General features: G+C 40.4%; 1 pseudogene; it reads left to right on the forward strand.

Moving 5' to 3' along the window:
- Nucleotides 1–4,687: 4,687 nt before the first annotated feature.
- The window catches only part of LOC147452093 (uncharacterized), a 66,894-nt pseudogene continuing 47,482 nt past the window's right edge, over nucleotides 4,688–24,099 (forward strand).

Genomic DNA, 24,099 nt, shown 5'->3' on the forward strand with positions numbered 1-24,099 from the left:
CCCGGTGCACCCCCACCCCGAACTTCGAGGATTCACAAGGCAAACATATTATTGTGGGGAGTCTTGTGAGGTGGCTAACATATTTTTCAACAATTTTTTTAACACTGGATTGGCACCAAAATAGAATACATTTTGCAATATTTTTGTCTACCCAAAATTCTACGTGCTTCCAAAAATTTACCTCAACATATTCTTTTAGAGCCTTTTGCATTGTTTTGAATAGAGTGTCATGTGCATTGATTTTTTTCCTCAAAACCTTTTTTTTTTAGCACTTTTATGCAAATAATTGAGGTAATATAAAGAGTTCAGTCATGCGACTTTCAGTTTATCATGACGAAGTATTTGTTACCATATACATGTGGTAGTTGTGTGTGTGAACACATTTAGATCCCTAGGGCATTTTTTTACTCACTAGGAGGTGTTTTTCCTTCTGTGCATTGTATATACGTCCATTACTTTAGGGGTAACTTATCTTTCCATTGTCCACTAAGCAATATACACTATTTGTTGTGTGCCTTGAACTTCTTCACCTTCTCCAAGCTTTGTGTGTTTCTTTGCAACCTTATTTCCAACAATTGATATCAGAGCAGGTTGCGTCCTCTCGGGCATAGTCGTCAACGTCATCAACATCGATTGTTCACTTTCTTTGATTTTGGAGAGCTTTGGTGAGTGTTAACACGTCAATAAATACTTTGGGATTGCTCAAAGAGCTCGGTCTGCTCAGAATTTTCATTCGAGCTCATTTCGGTCTCCGTTTCCACTACAAGGAGTTTTGCACAGGCACTTCAGACGCGCTTGTCTAGAGGTCACTTGGATGCGGATTACTCCACATCCAAACCGCCCTCAAAGATAGCGAGGTTGGTTGCTGTGGCAACATCTATTTTCTCTCATCGACTCCATGAGGATCGTCTCATGGCATGTGTAGGGATTAGGAGGGTCCCAATTTCAGCGCCAGAGGGGCCGGTTGCATCAGGAGCTTCAACGATGCCTTGTGGGTGGTGAGATTGATATTCTTATGCTACAGGAGCACCATCTGTGTGAGAGCTGCATTAGACGATGTGGCCAGATTTTGCGTGGTCGCTATGAGATGTTTTAGTCAACTGCATTTGGATCGGGAGGTATCTAGGAAAGGGTATGCATGTCTATTGTGGATTCTTTGCAGCAGGTCATTGTTGGCAGAGCTTTTATTGTGCCAGGCAGAGCTCAGTGGATTACTATACAGGTTCAGGGTTGTCTCATGGGTTTCTTAAACATATATGTGCCCAATGTGGCGAGTTCGAAACTCCTGGATGATGGCTTTACCTCCTCGATAAACTGCCCATTTCCTTCCTATGCGCGCTGCTTGCATCTTTTGGAGTTTGGCCTTCTTCTGTTTGAGTTGGGTGGGTGTAAGATCTTCAACAAACCAAATTTTTGTGTCCTTGAGAAGCCTCCATTGCTCAAGGAGCTTGATTCAATCCGCTTTGGTCTTGAAGGTGAGGATTGCATGGTTGGTACAATGCTCGTGAGCAAGAGTAGTGATTGTTGCTGGATCCCACTGTATCATGGGGGTTGTTGTTTGGATGCGAGTGAAAGACTCGTAGAACTTGGGGTCCTTTCCTAGTTCTCCACTGTGGTGAGTTGAGACTCGATGGCTACAAGTCTTTGCTTCAAATCTTCGTTTTCCTTTCGCAGTCTTTTGACTTCATTTTGGAGACGGACCATGCTGTCTACTTTTGGGGGTGTTGCTATGACCCCGACGAACGTAGGCTTTCCTCGGGAGGAAGCTCGAGTGGTCATTAGGCACTCGGTCAAAAAAAACAAGTAGGTTAATTTGTGGAGGCTTGAGCTCTGTGTAGGCAAATTGGCAAAGTGGGTTGGCAACTGCTTGGTCGGCAACAGAGAAAATATGTGTAACTTGGTCGGCAACAGGACGATGCTAGGCTTAGCTTTAATTGATTTGTGGAGGCCTTAGAGTAGTGATAATATCCTGTCTAGGCTAGTCGGTAGTCGGCAGCAGAGAAGCAATGCTCGGGCTGTAGGCATGGCGGCAGTCGGCAGTAGAGAAGCAGTCGGCAACAGAGAAGCAATGCTCGGGCTGTAGGCAAGGCGTCGGTGGCAGGGGGTCGAGCTCGGTCTCTATGGGCAGCGCTCATGCATTTAACGCCCCCCACAGGGCCGCCCTCGCCCAGGGGGAGACGCGCTGCAGGGCTTAGGGTTCTCACTGCAGGGCTTAGGATTAGTGCTGCTGAGAGAGAGAGAGTGAGAGCGAGAGAGAGATTGTGGGATCACTCATTTGATTTTTGAATGCCCAAAGAACCCTAACAAAGGAGCAAAAGCAACATCGAATATACTAGAGGCAATGCCATCTAGTAGTGGATCAGAAAACAAAAATGTGATACCAATCCACGTGACACAAGAGCACATGCTCAGAAAACCTTAACCGAACCTATCTTAGATGAGCCAAAAATAGAGACGTCTAGCATTGAACATAAGAGTCAGCGAAGGACATGGAAAGCTAGGAAGTCTAGGATGAAAGCTAGGAAGGAACATGAATAGAGTTCCTTAGTCGAAGAATTGAAGCAAACAAGAGAAAAACTGAGGAGATTGGAAGGAAAAACAAATGAGAAAAAGGGAACCCTTGAGAAAGTACCAGAGACATGCTTAGTTGACCAATCCAAAACAATAAAACTCAAGAACAAAGGTGGATGAACTATCCATATGCGGAGCTAGAGAAGCAAAGGCTTGAAATGCATTAAAAAATGATTCAAATAGCCCAAGCCTTACTAGAACCTCCAATTGCGAAATCGGAAGATGCAATCCTTATCCCACTAGCACTAATGATTCCACCAAACCAGGAGTGAATATAGCCAGATTCTAGTCACAAGCATGAACCATAACTCAAAAAATTGGCACAAGGGACAAAGATAGTGTTGAATACCATGGATTAATCTTTTGATGGATTCCGCCCAGGTTTACCAGAGGAGTGTATATAAATAGACAGTCTTGAAAAACTATGGAAACAGGTCAGAGAGGCCAATGAAGCTAGTGAGCTAAGCGAACGTATAAATCAGACCAACGATGGGAGAGGAGTGTTTCTTCCATCGATAGAGGAATTTGAGGTTGGATCTCAAACAAATCTACATATGCAATCATATTGGGGAGACCAAGGATCTGTTCAATCTATGGACAACCAACCCCATTCGCTAAGAACACTACCATTCTATATGGGAGAGTACGAGGCCAAATCAGATGTTTTTGTAGTCTCATCATAGAGACTCTCTTCCAAGAAGGTCATTGACTCTAATGGTCTAATAGAAATTTTGTCAACACCGATGACATGTACAATAACGTTAGCTGAGCTATTACAAATACGACCTAACATGTGGACTATGGTAGGAGACTGTCTAGAAAAGTTCATCAACACAAATTCAAGAGGGAATCCGAGAACTCAGAAAACCTCACCTAAATACTAGGCTTGTACCATTAAACAAAGTTAGGGAAAACTGTGAAGGAGAAGATGGAAACACGACTCTTCCTATGGAATTTCGAGGTGTCACTACCATGGAAATTCTTGACAGTGGAGCTAGGGTAGCCATTGCTACAAAAGAAACGAAGAACTGAACAAAACCTACTTTGAGATCAACCAGAATGAAACTATAGCTTGCAAATGGATATATGGAGAAACTCCTAGGACTTCTAGAGAAAGTAGTTGTTACCTCTTGTGGAATTGAATATGAGCATACATTTGCTATTGTTGATTTTGGCAAGAAGAACAACTATGACATCATACTAAGAAGACCTTTCATGCGACAATTGAAAAAGGTCTAGGATTGGGGGTATGACCATATTTACCTAAGGAACATGGAGACCACAAACATGATAAAATTGAACAGCCATAGTTACAAGGATGTGACAAGAACACCCGTTGAAGAGTTTGATTCAGCTACATTAGCCGGATCTGAACTTCTAGCATGGTTAGGTCAATCCAAATAACTATGGATGTGGAGAGCTTTAGATTGTGGTAGCTTAAAACGGGAAGAATGTATCCTAGAAAGGGATTTAGAAGACAAAGACTATATCCTAGGACCCTTTCCTATAGCCTTTGGAATGGGAACACATTGTGGAAACCTTCGATGTGTGCGTTGCTGAAGAGTGTCCCACTACCAAATTTTATGATCAAGATGGTTATGATGTGGTACCATACTACACGATCAAAGCCAATCTAGAGAAAGAAATCCAATAACAAGAGTTCTTCAATAGGCATGTGGAAACAAAGCATTTCAAAATAGGGGACTACGTCTTGGTGTATACCCTAAGACAACATGCTAAGAAATTAAAACGGCAAGGAATGGGTCCATTTGTGATTAAAGATCTATCACCAAGTGGAGCCGTCAAACTTGCACATTAGAGGGAGAAAAAGCTTAGTTCATGGAGGATAAAGAAATGTCATATGCCACTAACCCTAGACATGTTGCAAAAGATCCATCAAGAGAAGCAAAGGACCAAAGAAAAGGCTAGGATTGTCTAGGAAGCCCAAGATGAAGCACAAGAATGGATTTCCAAAAGACGGCTATAAAGACAACAACGTCTTCAAGAGGTCCCTTTGCAAATTAATCAAATCACATTAAATGAATTGGAAGAGGACAAAAGAGACCCAGTAATCCAAGTACAGGTCAGTAATAACCAAGTAGCAGCAAAAGCACTTATGGACTTAGGAGCTCAAGCAAATATCATCTCACAGAGTCTACACAAGCAACTTTCCCATAAGGATCTTCAGGCTACCATTCAAGAGGTCAAGAGTTATATAGGGCATAAGGCCAAAGCAGTAGGTATTGCCATACTTCCCATTCAGATCAAGGATCAGGTCTGTCCTCACAAATTCTACATGGTCAAAGACAATCAAGCACCACATTCCTTGTTGCTCGAACAACCATGGCAACACGCATATAATGCTCAGATTGATTGGAAAAAAGAAGTGGTACATATTCAGAGTCAAGATAAAAAATTCATGGTACCATTTTCCACTCAACAACAACCGACAACCACCGAGGATACCAACACACAAGGTAAAGGGAAACACCCCATGACACAAGAAACAACAAAGTGGGTACCAAAAACGGCCAAGGAAATTGTTTCCACATTCCCCAAGACCACATCTCCTAACAAACAAGAGCAACAAAGGCCATCAACTAGACATGTATGGCTACCAAAAGATTGACCAAGCTCATCTAAAGCATGGATCAAGAAGGAAAAAGTGTCCTCACCCAAACTAAAGGTTTACTAGCCTGAATTCCCAAGGACACCAAAGAGAGGCCGAGGGGACAAAAGGAAGATATTGACTCAAAATACTAAGACACATGACAGATGGTTGCCAAAATAGCTAGTCAAGGTGCAAAGTGGCAAAGAATATATTTGGGTCCCCAGGAGATCACAACTGGTAAAACTCAAATGTGATGATTTATGGTTGGTAAATAGAGTGCAAATCGTGATGGATTGTGGTGTTGACAAATACCAAAAGTCAAGAGGACGCACTACACATGAACTCTTATAGATATTCTAAATTACATAAAACAAATGAAGATACAAATAAAGATCTTGTTTAGAAAATTGACTTGTATAGTCACAGTAGAAGCTCCAAAAGAATTTACTCCACGTTTGATCTACACTTTGATCCAAGCGTGGTTGATGTGCACGCATGAGGCCTTCTTTGGCTTTTTGAGCATGCATTTCTGGAATCTTAATTCTAGAAAATGAGCCTTCTTTGTTGGGTCTCCAAGACTAAACACTTGCATCTATAGTTTCCCACACTTAGGGATGTTTATAGTTGACAACCCAAAAACCCTTCCAACAATTGTTGTAAGCTTGAGCATCTGTCATCCCACTTTTTCTTGCACAAGGTGCCCAATATTGGATCAATTTTTTTCGTAGTTCGGTGATGTAGGCTCATTATCAATGTCAGATAGAGCCACTGCAAGCCAAACTGGATAGATTTCTATTTCATTTGGAACTAGCATAACGAATTCACCTTGATGCACATGACACATAGGGCCCTTGGTATATCTTGTTGAGGCCCACAAAAATGGTCATTCAATTCCACAAGGCCTAGGAATTGTTTTTCTCCTTGTTGTAAACTCCTTGTAGTGCTTTGTAGGTTACCAAATTCTTGAGTTTGTGGCCACAACATTTCAAATAAGACTCCCCGTGATATGATTGGTTTTCCAATCTCTACAATTACCTTGCTCCAATAATCTATCACGGGTCTATAATACTGCAGTGCACTTGAGCCATTTCCTAAATTCTACTAGAACTTTATATAATTCTTCAACCTTGAAATCACCTCTTCATGAGCCTTGACATATTCCACTATTGGTACACAAGGTGGATCTCCATGTGGTAGCATTGGCTTTCCTTCTGTGTCTATTTTCCAAAGGTAAATACTTCCACTCCAACTTGAAACACCTACATGTGCCTTATATTTCATCATTGGTGTCTCATCTTGCATAAATAACCTAAATTGAAGTGGCTTGGAATGGCCAACAAGCATGTCTTGTCCATCACAAAGATAGCCATCACAGTATTGCTTGAAATCGGGGATCTTTGTGAGCAAAAATGGAGCTGGAGATGAAGATGAGCTGTTTTGTAATGTATCCATCAAATGTGGCAAAGTATAGTTTGTGTAATTCTCAACTTCTCTAAAAACCTAATGAACATAGCATCTATGTCCTCATGTGTTTGCCCAACCATTAAAAATCCTAGCTAAATGGTTTTGTAAACCCCCCTTGCAACAAGCATCGACAAATAGCCAAGTAGGTATTTATTCTTGTTTTCCCCTACACAATTATCCAATTGTAGCAACAAGTTCTTTGGCAACTTAACAAATGTTGATCCCAATTCCTCCTCTGCAATTTCAAATGATTGCACAATGGGATATTTTCCATCACTCAAGTTGTGGTAGTCCAAAGCTTCCCTTGAGTTCAAAGCATTTACTAGTGAAATAGTGCCCCTCAAAAGTCCATTTGTTAATAGATCACCAAGAGGGTGCTCATCTTTTCTCTCTAGGTTGAGCCAATTGTAAGATTTGGGTCAGCTGGCCACAAACCATTCAAGACAAAGTGGCACCATTCAAGCTAGTCCATGAGTGATCATGCCTATCAATGCTACCTGTAAATTGTATCTTGAATCCACACCATTAGGAACAATACGTAATCTTGGAATGACAGTCTTCTTTTGATCCATCTTATCATGGATTATGCGTACATAATTTTGTGGTTGAGTTTCGGAATATGTGCGCCATGCATAATATAGACTCTTGCAACTCTTTTGTTATGCCATTTTAACTTCTCTCTCCCTCAAGAGAAGAGCTCTCTCCTCAAGAGAGGGTTTAGCTTCTAGCGTTGCTTTGATTGAGCTATAGATATTGCACTTAAAGAACTCACTTGTCTTTGTTAAATTGACATGTGGGTATTCTTTGTTCCAAATTCTACCAAAAGAAGACTGGGATAGCTTCTTCTCGTAGCCCATTTGACAGAGTGTCGTGTTTATTTCACTTAAAATATCCACTTGTTTGTACATTGATGGAATCACTAATTGAGTCTTCCTTGAGCCATCTAGTAGTGTTCTACTTCTATGTGGCATCTTCTTTGAGTTGTTATCCACAAACTCATTTAGCAATGCTCATGCTAAACTAGTATGTTGAAGTCCTCTTCTCAATGTACACGTGTTCCCATGCACATAGTGGTGTACACCATTTTTAAACTTTTCCTTGTAGCGGTAAAATGATGTCTTTGGTATTCCATGTAGCTCATAGCATGCTCTACAACAAACAATGGAGCCATATACCCTGAACTGGTATTGAATTTTCTCATCTTTCTGATAGCATATAGAAAGAACATATTAAACATAATTAGTGCATGCTTTTTGAGTCTCTCCCCAAAATTCTTGTCGTAACCTTGTCTCGATATCATGATTTTCAAGCTGGAAACATATTTTTGCACAACAATCAATGCATGAAACCCTTTGAATTGATTCATTTGATAGATTAAAAGTAGAAGTTGGTGCTGTTCTTGTTTTTTGAATCCTATTGATGAAAGTATATTGTCGCTTCCTTGACAACTGGACAACATTAATCCCATCAAGGTTTCTCCCAGCATTGTCATCATTGGACACATCCTCACGTCTTGCATGCATACCATCAATTGGAACAAAGTGTTGTTAAGGGGCTCCCATTCAAGAGTGTTGTCTGCTTGATGGGCCACTTTAGAAAAGTGATGCTACCCACTTTAGTCGCATCCTCAATGCTTACATTTTCCCTTTCAATACCCACACCCACACAATACCCACACCCACACCCACACAATCATAACCAAGTTATTGAGAGTTGACATAATCATGTGGAAATACATATAAGATTGTCCCTTCATTGACAAGTTTGCATCACTGTATCGTCCTTTAAAAGGACCCTCTTATGTCTCCAAGATTCTCCGATTGATGTTTCCAATTCTGGGCTTGTTATAGGTATTGCATATGTAACTAGAGGATCAGAATGATCCCCTTCTTCATCATTATTGTAGCTTTCATTTGTGTCAATCAAGTTGCCATTTATGATAGAAAATTGCAAACGAAGCTTTGACCCACCGAACTGCACTCCATAATGAGCCTTGGAGAGATAAAGTATCCATTGTAGAAAATGGTAGGACCAGATCCTTCAAGCATTCCTCCACTAGTATGGATACATTTCCTTGCCCTATCTTTGTACCACCACAAGTGGAATCTGGATCTGTTCTACAGACGCAATCAATTCCAACAGTTTCATTGTCAAGAATCATATGCACTTTCTCCCCCAATTCATCAAAGTCCATCGTGTAAGTGAGAAAGATGACCTTGCTAAATCCACAGTCACATATAAATTCTCTTTGATCAAAACTTACACTATCCATTACACAAAATACACAAGGATCTAAATACTGTAACTCCACCATAGCCAATGGGATGAGTGCCAATCAAGTCTACACCAAACTATTGGTTAATCTTGTTCCTCATTGTCTCAATTTAATGGGGCTTGACTTGGATGGGTGGAGGACCTCAAGTACTAATCCCCCATGCTACGAAATGCACAATATTTGCATAGGTTGGAAAAGAGGTGGACTTTGAGATTAACAACCCATGGTGCAACAATGGATTGAAAGCTAGCAAGCTTGCTTAGTACCTTATTTTAAGAAGTGACAACCCTTGCTCTTTTAATGGAGTCAATATTGGACAAATGATGGACGACCTTGTGCTTACAGAAAAGAGAATCCCCTTGCTATATTGGAGCATAAATAGCACAAGTATTGAACCTATTTTTTATATCGGACCTGTTTCTCAATGTCCAAGTAGCCCTTGAGGCTTTCAATGGAAGCAAGGTTGGAGAAGTTGTAGGTCTTGGAACCAAAACCCCCTTGATGTATTTAAGCATAGCTTGGACAAATGGTGGACCTAGGTGTAATGACCAATGTCCAAGGTGAACTATTGTACGACCTTGCTTCCCAAAGCAAGGTTGGACAAGTGGTGGACCAAGTTTTGAATCTTGAGACCCAAAAACCGCTTGATGTATCAGAGCAAGTGTTGGATCTTGAGACCAAACGATCCTTGATGTTTTAGACCATAGGTTGGACAAGTGGTGGACCTAGTTCAAATGGCCAATCTCCAAGGTTAGGTGGACTACTACAAATTTGGACTACTATATTAGATCATAGCTTGGACAAGTGGTGGACTTAGTTGTAATGACTAATGTCCAAGGTGAACTATTGTAGGACCTTCCTTCTCAAAGCAAGGGTTGTTGGACAAGTGTTAAACCAAGTTTTGGATATCTAGAGCATAGCTTGGATAAGAGGTGGACCTAGATCTAATGGCCAATGGTAAAGTAGGTGAACTACTACAGGAGTTTTCCAAAGCAAGGCTTGACAAGCGACGGACCAAGTGATTGATCTTGATACAAGAACCCCCTTGTTATGTTAGAGCATAGCTTGGACAAGTGGACCTAGTTGTAATGGCCAATGTTAATTGTTAAATATTGAAGAATCCATATAACCCAAGAGCATAGCTTGGACAAGTGGTGGACCTAGTTGTAATGGCCGATATCCAAGGTGAAGTATCTGTCTTTTTGTGTGTATTTTCTTTCTTATTTTTGTTTGTTATTTTCTTGTTTTTTCTCTTATTTTATGGTCACAATTCAAATTAGAGCATACAGTAGCTCAAAACAAAAGTATAGTTTGGGAGGATCTTGGCACACTTTACAGGGCGGGGTCAAGGCGATACCCCGAGTGGGGTCGAGGGGTGGCAGCCCCCGAGGGGCCCGGGGTTGCGCCCCGGGCGGGGTCAAGGGGAGTCATTGGTTAAGGCAACAAGGGGTTAAGGCGCTACCCCGGGCGGGGTCGAATGGCATCCTATTGGGATATAAAGAGATGGTTCACTTTTTTTGAATGAATATATACACTAGAAGTTTCTCCCTATTTGATAATATAGGCTAAAGATGTTGGCATTTTTCTCTAGGATGTAGCTTGTTCAAGTAGTGGCTCTTATGTAGATTGGACAAATGGTGGACCTTGAGGCAAGTAGATTATAAGGACCTCAAAACAACACCTTGTATATTCAATATTTCTTTGTGTATAGGTTGGAAAAGTGGTGAATTGAGGTGAGTTAATTTAAATTTAGGTAGGATAGTTACATTGAAGAAAGCTAACTTCTAGATATTTTGAATTTAGGCGGGATAGTTACATTAAACACAATTCAAATCTAGGTGGGAAATTTTGAATTAAGGAGGGATGATCAAAGAACATTGGGCATTATATTGTAAATTTCAACGATGAAATTTGAAATTGGGTGGAGAATTTGAATTGAAGTGGGAGAATTTTAAATTGAAGGTTGGACCTTGTACATAACACAATAAAATATAGGTTGTGGACCTTGATGTACAACATATGATGTACAATATATGTTTCAAATGAGCCTAGCTTGGACTGTGGGGGACCTAGCTTAAATAGGTGATTTTCCATGTTCTAATGAAGCCTAGCTTGGACACATGGTGGAGCCTAGATTGGACACATGGTGGAGCCATGTTGCAATAGAGTTAGTTTGGACAAGTGGTGGAACTAGTTTGAACAAGTAGCGGGCCTAGTTTATACATCCAGTACAACTTGCATCTCTAAAGGTTAGACAAGTGGTGGCCCTTTGGATTTAACCACACATTGTTTATGTAGCCTAGCTTTCACAAGTGGTGAACCTTTGCTTCCCTCCATGTTTCAAGGGAGCCTTGATTGGACAAGCGGTTTTCCAAGTTCCAATGGAGACTAGTTTGGACACATGGTGGAGCTTGCTTCTACCCTGTGTTCAATAGAACTAGCTTGGACAAGTGGTGGAGCTTGTAGAAAAATTCCCATGTACAACATATCATGGATTTTCCAAAACGGTGAGAAACAATATTGTAGCTTGAAGAATGCTTGGACAAGTGATGGGCTTTGTAACAAAACTCTCCATGTACAAAGACATCAAGGGTTTTTTAATCGGTCAAAAACAATATCATTACTGGTTGCAAACAAATCAAGGGTTTTCCAATTGGTAAAAAACAATATCATTCATGGTTGTCTAAATCTTGGACAAGTGGTGGGGTTTTTCTTATGCTCATGTTGCAAGGGATCCTAGCTTAGACAAGTGGTTTCCTATGATTCAGTGGAGCCTAACTTGGACACATGGTGGAGCTTGCTTCTATCACCATGTTTCAATAGAGTTAGCTTGGACAAGTGGTGGACCTTGGAGCAAAACTCTCCATGTATAACATATCATGGGTTTTTCGAATGGTGAGAAACAATATTGTAGCTTGGAGGTAGCTTGGACAAGTAGTGGACCTTGTAACAAAAGTTTCCATGTAAACACACTATAATTTTGCAATTGGTGGGAAGCAATATTGTTCAAAGTTGTTATTAGCTTGGACAAGTGGTGGATCTTTGCTTCTGATCATGCTTCAAGGGAGCCTAGCTTGGACTAATGGTTTGCCATGTTCTAATGGATCCTTGCATGCACACTTGGTGGAGCTTGCTTCTATCACATGTCAATAGAGTTAGCTTGGACAAGTGGTGGAGCTTGGAACTAAATCCCCCATGTACAACACATCATGGGACTTTCAAATTCTAAAAACTAAATAATGTAGCTTGGGGGTAGCTTGGACACGAGATGGGCCTTGTAAAAAAAACTATTCATGTACAACATATTATGGGTTTTCTAATTGGTAAGAAACAATATTATTCAAGATATAAACTTACAAGTTGAACATGTCATCCCTAGCTTAGACAAGTGGTGGAGATTTGTTTCTCTCCATGTTTAAAGCGAGCATAGGTTGGACAAGTGACTTTCTATGTACAAATGGAGCCTAGCTTGGACACATGGTGGATCTTGCTACTAAAGAAAATAGGCTACATAAATGGTGGATCTTCTGGTGTGGTATTTTCTCATGCTTAGTTTATACATATGGTACACCTTGCATCCCTAAAGGTTGGACAAGTGGTGGCCCTTTGGATTTAACCACACATTATTTATGTAGCCTAGCTTGGACAAGCGGTGAATCTTTACTTCCCTCCATGTTTCAAGGTAGCCTCGATTGGACAAGTGGTTTTCCAAGTTCCAATGGAGCCTAGCTTGGACACTTGGTGGAGCTTGCTTCTACCTTATATCTCAATAGAACTAGCTTGGAAAAGTGGTGGAGATTGGAACTAAAAACTCTCATGTACAACATACCATGGATTTTCCAAGTGGTGAGAAATAATATTGTAGCTTGGACAAGTGGTGGGCCTTGTAATAAAATTATCCATATACAAGCACATCGAGGGTTTCCCAATTGGTGAGAAACAAAATCATTCATGGTTGTCCCTAGCTTCAACAAGTGGTGGAGTTCTAGCTTAGACAAGTGGTTTCCCATGTTGCAATGGTGCCTAGCTTGGACACATGGTGAAGATTTCTTCTATCCCATGTTTCAATAGAGTTAGCTTGGACAAGTGGTTTCCATGTTGCAATGGTGCCTAGCTTAGACACATGGTGGAGCTTTCTTCTATCCCATGTTTCAGTAGAGTTAGCTTGGACAAGTGGTGGAGCTTGGAGAAGAACTCTCCATGTACAACATATCATGGGTTTTGCCAATGATGAGAAACAACATCGTAGCCTGGAGAAAGATTCGACAAGGAGTGAGCCTTGTAATTTTTTTTTTCATGTAAAATACACAATGATTTTCCAATTAGTGAGAAGAAATATTTCCAAGTTCCAATAGAGCCTAGCTTGGACACATGGTGGAGCTTGCTTCTACCTTATATTTCAATAGAACTAGTTTGGACAAGTGGTGGAGCTTGGAAAAAAACCCCCCATGTACAACATACCATGGATTTTTCCAAATGGTGAGAAATATTATTGTAGCTTGGACAAGTGGTGGGCCTTGTAATAAAATTCTCCATGTATAAACATATTAAGGGTTTCCCAATTGGTGAGAAACAATATCATTTATGGTTGTCCCTAGCTTAAACAAGTGGTGGAATTTTTCTTATGTTCATGTTTCAAGGGATCCTAGCTTAGACAAGTGGTTTCCCATGTTTCAATGTTGCCTAGCTTGGAAACATGGTGGAGCTTTCTTCTATACCATGTTTCAATAGAGTTAGCTTGGACAAGTGGTGGAGATTGGAGCAGAACTCTCCATGTACAACATAGCATGGGTTTTTCCAATGATGAGAAACAATATCATAGCTTGGAGAAAGCTTCGACAAGCAGTAGCAGGCCTTGTTACAAAATTTTTCATGTAAAACACACCATGATTTTCCAATTGGTGAGAAGCAATATTGTTCAAGGTTGTCCGTAGCTTGGACAAGTGGTGGATCTCTGCTTCAACCCATGTTTCAAGTGATCCGAGCTTGGACAAGTGGTTTCCCATGTCCTAATGGAGCCTAGCTTGAACACATGGTGGAGCTTGATTCTATCCCTTGTCAATAGGGTTAGCTTGGACAAGTGGAGCATTGCATCACTTTTCCCAATTCCCAGTTTCCTAGGTTCAATAGAGCCTAGCTAGGACAAGTGGTGGACCTTGAAACAAAACTTCCATTGTACAACATATATATGGGTTTTTATGTTTTAATGGAGCTTAGCTTGAAAAAATGGTGCATCTTTCTTCTCTCCGTGTCTCAATGGAGCCTAGCTTGGACAAGTGGTGGTCCTTATATGCTTCCATGATTCAATTGAAATTTGGCTAGCTTGGACAAGTGGTGGACCTTGAAAAAGACCCCAATTTGGACAACTGGTGGAGCTTCCTTCTTTGCATGTTTCAAGTGATCCAAGCTTGGACAAGTGGTGGAAATTATCTTCTTTTCATGTCTCAATGATTCTTGAGACAAAAATATCCATTCCTAGATTAGAAAGCTAGCTTTCCTTCCACCTCTCTCTAGAGGTTAGGCAAGTGTTAGATATTTGAACTAAACAAACTCCTATTTATGAATCTTAGGTTGGACATGTGGTGGAGCGTTTCTTCACACCATGTTTCAATAAAGCTTATCTTAGACAAGTGGTGTATCTTTAAACAAAACTCCCCATGTACATTATATATCTGGTTTAGGGTTGATTCAATAGATCCTAGCTTGGACAAGTGGTGGACCTTGACACAAAACTCCTCATGGAGAACATATATCTGGTTTAGGGGTGTTTAAATAGAGCCTATCTTGGACAAGTGGTGGACCTTGAAACAAAAGTCCCCATGTACAACATATATATGGTTTTTCCATGTTTCAATAGAGCTTAACTTTGAGGAGTGGTAGAGATTTTTGTTATCATTGTTTCCATGGATCCTAGATTGGATGAGTGGTGGATTTTAACTGCTCTCCATGCTTTAATGGAGCCTAGCTTGGACAACTAGTGGAGCTTGGAACCAAAATCCCATGTGGAATAAAACCATCATGGGGTTTTCATGTTTTAATGGAGCTTAGCTTGGACAAATGTTTAAACTTGCTTCTCTCCATTCTTCAATGGAATTTGGCTTAGACAGGTGGTGGAGCTTTGCTTCTCCCCATGTTCCAATCGAGCTAAGTTGACAAAAAGAAAATCCTTGATGTTGAAAATAGCTGGGCTTTTCCATGGTTTAATGGAGCCTAGCTTGGACAACTGGTGGAGCTTGCTTTTCTCCATGTCTCAATTGATCAAGCTTGGACAAATGGTAGAAATTATCTTCTCTCCATTCCCAATGATTCTTGAGATAAAAAATCTCCATTCCTAGCTTAGATAACTAGCTTTCCTTCGATCTCTCTCTAGAGGTTAGATATGTGTTGAATCTTTGAACTAAACAAATTATTATCTATGATGCTTAGGTTGGAGAAGTGGTGGATCTTTTCTTTACACCATGTTTCCATAAAGATTAGCTTTGACAAGTGGTGGATCTTTAAACAAAAATTCCCCATGTACAACATATATCTGGTTTTTTCCATGTTTAAATAGCTTGGACAAGTGGTGGACCTTGCCAAAAAATTCCCAATGTAAAACATATATCTGGTTTTTCCATGTTTCAATAGAGTGTAGCTTGGACAAGTGGTGGACCTTGAAACAAAACCTCCCATGTACAACATATATATGGCTTTTCCATGTTTCAAGAGAGCTTAACTTTGAGAAGTGGTAGATCTTTTTGTTGTCATTGTCTCAATGGATCCTAGCTTGGATGAGTTGTGGATCTTAGCTACTCTCCATGATTCAATGGAGCTTAGCTTGGAGAACTGGTGGAGCTTGGAACCAAAACCCCATGTGGAATAGAACCATCATGGGGTTTTCATGTTTTAATGGAGCTTAGCTTGGACAAATGATTAACCTTTCTTCTCTTTGTCTTTCAATGGATCTTGGCTTAGACAATTGGTGGAGCTTTGTTTTTCCCCATGTTACAATGGAGCTAAGCTAACAAAAAGAAAATCCTTGATGTTTAAAACAGCTCCGGTTTTGCATGGTTTGATGGAGCCTAGCTTGGACAACTAGTGGAGCTTGCTTCTCTCCATATCTCAATTGATCCCAGCTTGGACAAGTGGCGGAACTTATCTTCTCTCCATGTACCAATGATTCTTGAGACAAAAAATCCCCATTCCTAGCTTAGATAACAAGTGGTGGCTATTGCTTCTCTCCATGTTTCAATCCTAGTCTAGACAAGTGAATTTCTATCATACAATGATGTATAGGTTAGACACATGGCTAATTGTAAGGCCAACCGTTTTGTTTTCCTAAAAAAGATAGGTTGGAGAAGTGGTCAATCTTCTATGATTTCCACATGCCTACATTAGACAACCAGTGTCCTCCCAACTCTCTATGTTGTTTAAAGTTAAGCATGGACAAGTGGTGGACCTTGCTTCTCTCTTCCCCCTTAGTTAACTAGTTTACATACTTACTATATGTACTTGCTTGGATCATCTAGCTTGAACTAGTGGTGGAATATGTGTTATAATAAGAATTGTTTTTTTTTTGTTTCAGGAAGAGATGACTCAAAAGAGAAATGTCACAAGGGTTGTTGTCTCAATCGACTATACTTGCAATGATCTTAGGAATTGGTATTTAGATATACATGGTCTAGGAGGTGCACAATTTCATAAGGTCTATCTTTTTATTGCAAAAAAGGAGAATCATAGTCTGTTTGAAGATGTTGGACAAGTAGTGGAAGCATCAGTCTTTACAGTTGATATTCATCCAGAGTGGAGTGCATTGACATTGTAGTTCCAATGAATCAAGAATTTCAACTATCTCCAAGAGCATATGCATTTGCATGCATGTCCCAAAATAAAGAAGGGACCATGTACTCTCAAGGATGGAAGATTGAAGAATCAACTGCAGATCTCATAGCACATCAACTTCAAAGCTCCATCATTGCCACACTACAAGAAAAAAAGGTGAAAGCTTCATGACCACGTGCAAAAAAGTAAGCCAAAGTGCAAAAAGTGGCACCTAAGGGAACCAGTTCCATTTTGGATGTAGATCCATAAGGCAAAAGTATTGCTCCACAATCAACAAAAAAATAAAGAGATATTTCAAAGGTTAATTGACGTGTAGAAATTTAGAAAGGCTTGCATTGTTGTGAATGATCCTCCGTTTGTTGCAACTGCTATATTTCCCATTGCAAACAATGAAGCTAAAGCATTGTATATACAATGAAGATAAAGCATTGTATATCAAGCAACCTTATAGCCAAATATTGAGACACTCGCAAAGTCAATGGATCTTCTCAAGACAACCACCAAGGGCAGCAAGTGGAGTTACAGAGGGACATGTATCTCATGCTGGATGGGATATAAGTCACTTTTTTCCTTTCTTGTAGTCTTTATATTTAAAATGATGTTCAATCTTTCAATTATGGCTATATTCCTTTTCAGGATTTTCTTCGATTGGCAGAAATGAGTGTAGGAGAAAGTTGGATTGCTAAACAAGCGCACATGGTGACATATTCTGATGAAGTTGATGATTCTTGGTTAGAAATCATTGAAAGATTAGAGGAGGAGAACATGAAACCCCCAACAACTTCATTTACATTCCTTTGCGGTCTTGATGAATCAAAGGTAAAGATTTTTCAACAAGAAATCAAAGATGAGAAGATTATATTGTCAAAGAGTGCAAAAGATGGTGATGTGACTGATATGTATGATCTACGCAAGCAAGACAAATTGATTCAAAATGCACTTCTTGAGGGTTCAATGCTTTGAATGTGGCATCACCATATACAAATTGGGAAGAAGTTGCCGACATGTATAACATCAATGATGCAGTTTATAAAACTATTTGGATGCTATGTGAGAAATGGCTCAAATCTAGCTTGAAGCATGGAATAAAGAAAGAAGCTTTTCCAGATGAAGCAATAAAATATATGCAGTGGCCAATTCAACTTCAAAAGCTAAAAATTGAATCTAGAGATTTTCCATGGTCTACATATGTGGTAAGCCTATAGATGGAAGGAAATCTCTACTTGAAGCATCACTTCAACAACGAAATGCCTATCGGCTTATGTGTTTTAGACTTGGCAAAACACTATGGGGGCAGTTTGCAGTGGAGCGAGGAGACATTTAACAATGCTTTGGATGGGATATTTGATATTGGTGGAGGGTCAACCCATCCTAGGTTTTTCTTTTTTGCATTTGTGGATTTCACTAAATTCACAAAATTGCATTGTGCATTCCAAAGATTGGGAGATAATCTAAGCTACCATTGTTATGGTGCCTTGTATCACCTTCCATTGGCTCTTAGTAAAGGAGCAATTTAGTTCCTAGCAGTTGTTGCCTTCTTGGGATGAGGTAATGCTTTTGAATCATTAAGAATAAGAACAGAGGAGCATCCCATGCTGATTGATTGTTCATTGCTTCAAGTATCAAATGAAGGCATGTCAAATTTACAATATTTGAAAGCCAAAAAAATCATTTTGGTCAAGCACTACATTCATACATATTGTGATAAGTTATTGCTCTACCATGCATTCTGCAATATGCTAGTGCTCACTTCCATGCCTTTGCTTCCCTTCTCACTCAAGAAGGCAAAACCTTTCACAATCAAACAAGAAAAAGCAATTCATAATTAACAATACAGTGCGTGTCTATTGAATGTCATTGCACTTCTAGTTCAAATAAAATTTGTACTAACAATCACATTTGTTGCATTAGCTCCACCATGCATTCTGCAATAGGTTATTGCCTTCTTCTCCATGCATTCTCTATTGCTTCTAGACATGTAAAGGTAGGTTTGAAGTATGCTAAAAATAGAAGCATGTCACAAAGCCTGAACGACAGTTGAGTCCACGATCCATGCTCCACATCATAGAGAAGGAGATCACTATAAAGTCCTTCCTTATACTCATCTAGATAATCAACATCCATCATACATACATGCCTTCCATCAGTAGCAAAGATTTTCAAAAACAATAGTCCAAAAAAAACTACAAAATTTTGAATCTCAATCAGATACTATGACTTTAGGCAAACCATGATGTGGAAAGACAACTTTAAGAAATAGAAGTACAACTTGATGTGCTGTAAGTGTTTTCTTACAAGGAATGAAGTATGCTTGTTTAGAAAAATGGTCAATTACAGTCCAAATCATATCATGCTTCTTAACAGTGAGTAGAAATCCAGCGAAAAGCTCTCTCTGCAAAGGCCACAAGTGGAAATGAGGTGGTTTTAGCCTACCTTGGATATCTATACCTGGACTTCCCGAACCAATTTCCCCCAGATTCCCTCGTTAGTCCTACTAGGCCGTGAAATCTATTGTTAGACTCAAAAATTTCTTTGATCGGATTCCTGTAGCTCATTCTGCAAGAATTTTGCAAAAGTAGGTCTGGCCACGTAATTTAAGCTTCCCGCTTCCATCTTCTGATTTCATTGAAAATTTTTGTGCTTGTCCGCCTTGTCTTTCTGATCACCATTATGTCTTCCATTTTTCCATTTGAGCTTCTTTGCTATTTATTATTAATTTTTGACTTGTTTATTGAAAAAATGAAAGAAAATAACAAAATGCTCTATAAAAGTAAAGTAAAAGTCCAATAATTAAGAAAATCCATTGAAAAACATCGCTTTATTTTTTTTGTTGGATTTATCTATTTAAGTCTCATTATCAATAAAAATGATGAAAAATAACCAAAGAGAACTATTTTTTGATGATTTTCTGGTAGTATATACACTATTTACACTCATCGGGAAGATATAATCAATGAATTTTTCCTTGAATGATAAATTATAAGGGCATTATTAGGTAATTTTACAGAAAATCACACGTTAACATCAAACTTTTTTCTCCCTCTTCAAACATTGCCCTTAATTACGTAGTGCCCTTCCACCCCTCCTAGATGGCGTACTTCAGAACGACTGTGTGCATGGGTTGAACAATCGTGTCTATGTATAGCCGTGGTTGGCTCTACCATGCTTTGAAGCTCAATGCAATTCAAACCACTATGCTGTGTAAGAGCTGGGTCTTGAGTAGTTAACTCAAGGGTTTCTGATGTCGAGGCTTTTTGATGCTGTCTCCCAAAGAGAAAATCTTGTAGCTTGTGTGCTCTCTGTTTGATTGTACCATCAGGATGCTTCAGCATGCTGATTGCTTGAGCTGTTTGGTAGCACTTTTGACTGTTGTTGAGCTTTTTCTCGCCATTGATAGCTTGGTTTGCTTAGTGCTATATGGTGTGGTGGAGTCTTTTGAGACTTAACTCGCCATTGCTTGATTGGTTTTACGGTTTGTGAAGAAGATAAGTGCTCCTTTTTCTTCCAAATCCATTTCAAGTTACGTTCCTTAATCGGAGATGCTTGTCTCTGTGTTTTTACCCTTGGAACCTTCTTTTCTTTTGTCGGTGATGTTTTGGGCACCCAGATTTGAATCGGCTTATCCTTTAAGCTGTGCTTTTGGTACCCAAATTTTTCCTGACTCCTTGCATGCTACTTGTAACATTTTCTTGTCGAGGGGATGGAGAAGATTGATTACTTCTAGTTTGGTTTGCTGATTGTTTCCTTTCCATTCCTCCTTGCTTGCTGCAATTGGAACAATGAGTTGCGGCCTTTAGGTGATAGCTTGAGCTGATTTGTATCCCAATCTGGTACTGCTTTGTATGTCCGCATCCAGGGAATTCCAAGAGCCATCATCTCATTCATGTGTTCATCTGGTAAGCATACAAACTGATGAGGACATGAACATCCATGTACTATCACGTTCAAGTTGACTACTCCCAATGTTGGGGTTGGGTTCTTGTTGCATCCTTTGATTGTCGCTATTCGTACTGTCAATACTTGACTTGTTGCTTTCTTGTACGTGGAATAACTGATTGCATTTACTCTAGCTCCTTTGTCGACCAAAGCATTGCTGCTATGATTGCTGAGCTGTACTTTGATGCATAGGTCCATTCCGTCTAACCAGTCGTCATTTGTTGAAAATGCATCTTTAGGTAATTCCCATTGTCGGTCATCTATTTCCAGAGTGTTTATGGGAATGATATCTGTTGATTTCTGAGAGCAGCTTTCCGTTTGAGTACCCGAAGCCGAGCTTCCTCTTGGGCTTCATCAACAACCTGCTGTCGTTTAATCCTCCTTTGCATGGCTGCATGCATTCTTTCTAGCAATTCATTGGTTAGCGGCAAATTGTATTTTTTTAAACGACATCCACTAATCCAATTAGCCATTGGTTCACCATCTAGGGTGGACAATTTTACTACTCCACTTGGAGACACATGTTCAATGATAAACGGTCCGTTTTTCTTTTTCTTAAACTTGGGAATGTGTTGCTTAAGGGAATAGACTAAAACTAAGTCCCATTTCTTGAAGATTTTTGTGATTAAGTGGGGATCAAAAAATTGTTTTTGTTTTTGCTTTTATGCATAGATGTGAGCTACAGCAGTTAGCCTTTGCTCATCTAGCTTTTTTAAATCTTCAAGTCTTTTTGACAATTCATGTCCCGTCCACTCAAGATTCCTTGCCACCCTTAATGTCGGCAATAAAAATTCTATTGGCAGTATGGCATCAAGACCATAAACAAGGTAAAAGGTGTAGCATTTAAAGTTGTTTTGAATGAAACTCGATAAGCCCATAGTGTTAGGAAATAAGACGTAGCTAAATAGATAATTGAGTAGATTACTTAATGGAGAGAGACAGATTTATATACATGAGATTATAGAGTAGAGAGAGAGAGAGAGAGTACACACGATATACGTGGTTCACCCAATGTGGGTTATGTCCACGGGAAAGCAGCCACTCAATGGATTTAGTACTTCAAAACAAGAAGTAGTTTACAAAGGGATTATACCGTTAATGGAGCTCCCGCCTTGCTTCACTCTCACCACCTCACACTCACCTTGTTGCATCAACTTCACACTATGAAATGTGTGTAGAAATGGCCTCCTTTTATAGGCCAAAAGGGCTGCCCTCTCTTATGAGAGACAGCCATGTGTAGCCGCCCTTGTGCGAATAAGTCCAAATCGGACCCTCCAATCCGCCCATGTGTGGCCGCCCTTAAGAAGACAAGTCCTCTTTTGAATTCGGCCACCGGCCACCGGCCATTGACTTCCGACCACCGGCCACCGGCCATTGACTACTGGCCACCGGCCAACCGACTGGTTGTTTTCCGACCACTTTCCAGCCGCCGTCCGGCCATAATATTCCGGCGAAAAATAATATTCCGGCGGAAAAATAAGTCTCGGGGACCTCCGCCCCCGAGGCCTTTAAAGTTGCCCCTAATTCTTGTCCGTGAAAATTTTGGTTTCCGGTGACTGATTTTCCTTCACGCACAATGGCTTTTCCTCATAATGGGGGCCTTACAAATGTGCGCTTTTACCACAGAAAATTATAAGGGTAAATCAGGCTCCATACTTAACAATCTCCCACTTGGAGACTGATCTCCAAACCAAACCTGTGACTGCTTTCCATTCTGGCTTCTTATCCTTGAATGCCGATTGAAGATGAGCAAAAGCTCAACTTCTCCTTGTTGACCACCTTTGTAAACATGTCTGCAGGATTTTCACTTGTATGCACCTTTCCTAGCTTTAGTTGTCCCTCTTCCAAAAGAGTGCGTATGAAGTGATATCTCACCTCAATGTGCTTTGTCCTTGAATGAAAGGCTGAGTTCTTCGCAAGATGGATAGCGCTTTGGCTATCACTGTACAAGACACAATTGTCTTGTTTGAATCCAAGCTCTTCTAAGAATCTGTGAAGCCATATAATTTCTTTGCTTGCCTCCGTCATTGCTATATACTCTGCTTCCGTGGTAGAAAGTGAAACCACTTTCTGCAGCTTTGAAGCCCAGCTTACTGCTGTGCCTCCAACCGTGAACATGTACATAGCCAGTAGTGCTCCTTCGAGTATCTTTGTCACCTGCCATATCTGCATCAGCATACCCTTCTAGAAAAATATCAATTCCTCCAAAATACAAAGCATTTGTTGTTGTCCCTTTTAGAAACCTAAGTATCCACTTCACAGCTTGCCAATGCTCTTTACCTGGGTTTTCCATGAACCTACTCACAACTCCCACTGCATGTGCAATGTCTGGCCTTGTCCAGACCATAGCATACATTAGAGAACCTACCGCTGCAGCATATGGAACTTTAGACATATAGGCTATCTCCTCTTGTGTCTTTGGACACATATCCTTCGTTAGTTTAAAATGACCAGCCAAAGGTGTAGAAACTGGTTTTACATTTTGCATTGCAAACCTTTCTAGTACCTTCTTGATGTAATCTTCTTGAGATAGCTTTATTGTCTTCTTCGTCCTGTCCCTTGATATTTTCATACCAAGTATCCTCTTTGCAGCACCTAAATCTTTCATTGAAAAAGATTTGGACAGCTCCTCTTTTAGGTCTTTGATGTCCTGCATGTTAGCACTTGCAATCAACATGTCATCAACATACAGCATTAGGATGATGAATTTCTCATCTCCCAAATTCTTCGTGTAGATGCAATGATCCGAGTTGCATCTTGTGAATCCATGATCCAACATCCATCGATCAAACTTCAAGTACCATTGTCTTGATGCTTGCTTTAAACCATACAAGCTCTTCTTTAATCTGCAAACCATTTTCTCCTTACCTTTTACTTCATACCCCTTTGGTTGAAGCATGTAGATTTCCTCCTCTAAGTCAAAACAAGTCTCGGGGGCTTTAGTACTTCAAAACAAGAAGTAGTTTACAAAGGGATTATACCCTTAATGGAGCTCCCGCCTTGCTTCACTCTCACCACCTCACACTCACCTTGTTGCATCAACTTCACACTCACCTTGTTGCATCAACTTCACACTATGAAATGTGTGTAGAAATGGCCTCCTTTTATAGGCCAAAAGGGCTGCCCTCTCTTATGAGAGACAGCCATGTGTAGCCGCCCTTGTGCGAATAAGTCCAAATCGGACCCTCCAATCCGCCCATGTGTGGCCGCCCTTGAGAAGACAAGTCCGCTTTCGAATTCGGCCACCGGCCACCGGCCATTGACTTCTGACCATCGGCCATCGGCCATTGACTTCTGACCACCGGCCATCGGCCATTGACTACCCGCCACCGGCCAACCGACCGGTTGTTTTCCGACCACTTTTCGACCGCCGTCCGGCCATAATATTCCGGCGGAAAAAAAATCTCGGGGGCCTCCGCCC

The sequence above is a fragment of the Adiantum capillus-veneris genome, chromosome 8 (genome assembly GCF_014529385.1).
Source record: "Adiantum capillus-veneris isolate H3 chromosome 8, ASM1452938v2, whole genome shotgun sequence".
Taxonomy (NCBI): Eukaryota; Viridiplantae; Streptophyta; class Polypodiopsida; order Polypodiales; family Pteridaceae; genus Adiantum; species Adiantum capillus-veneris.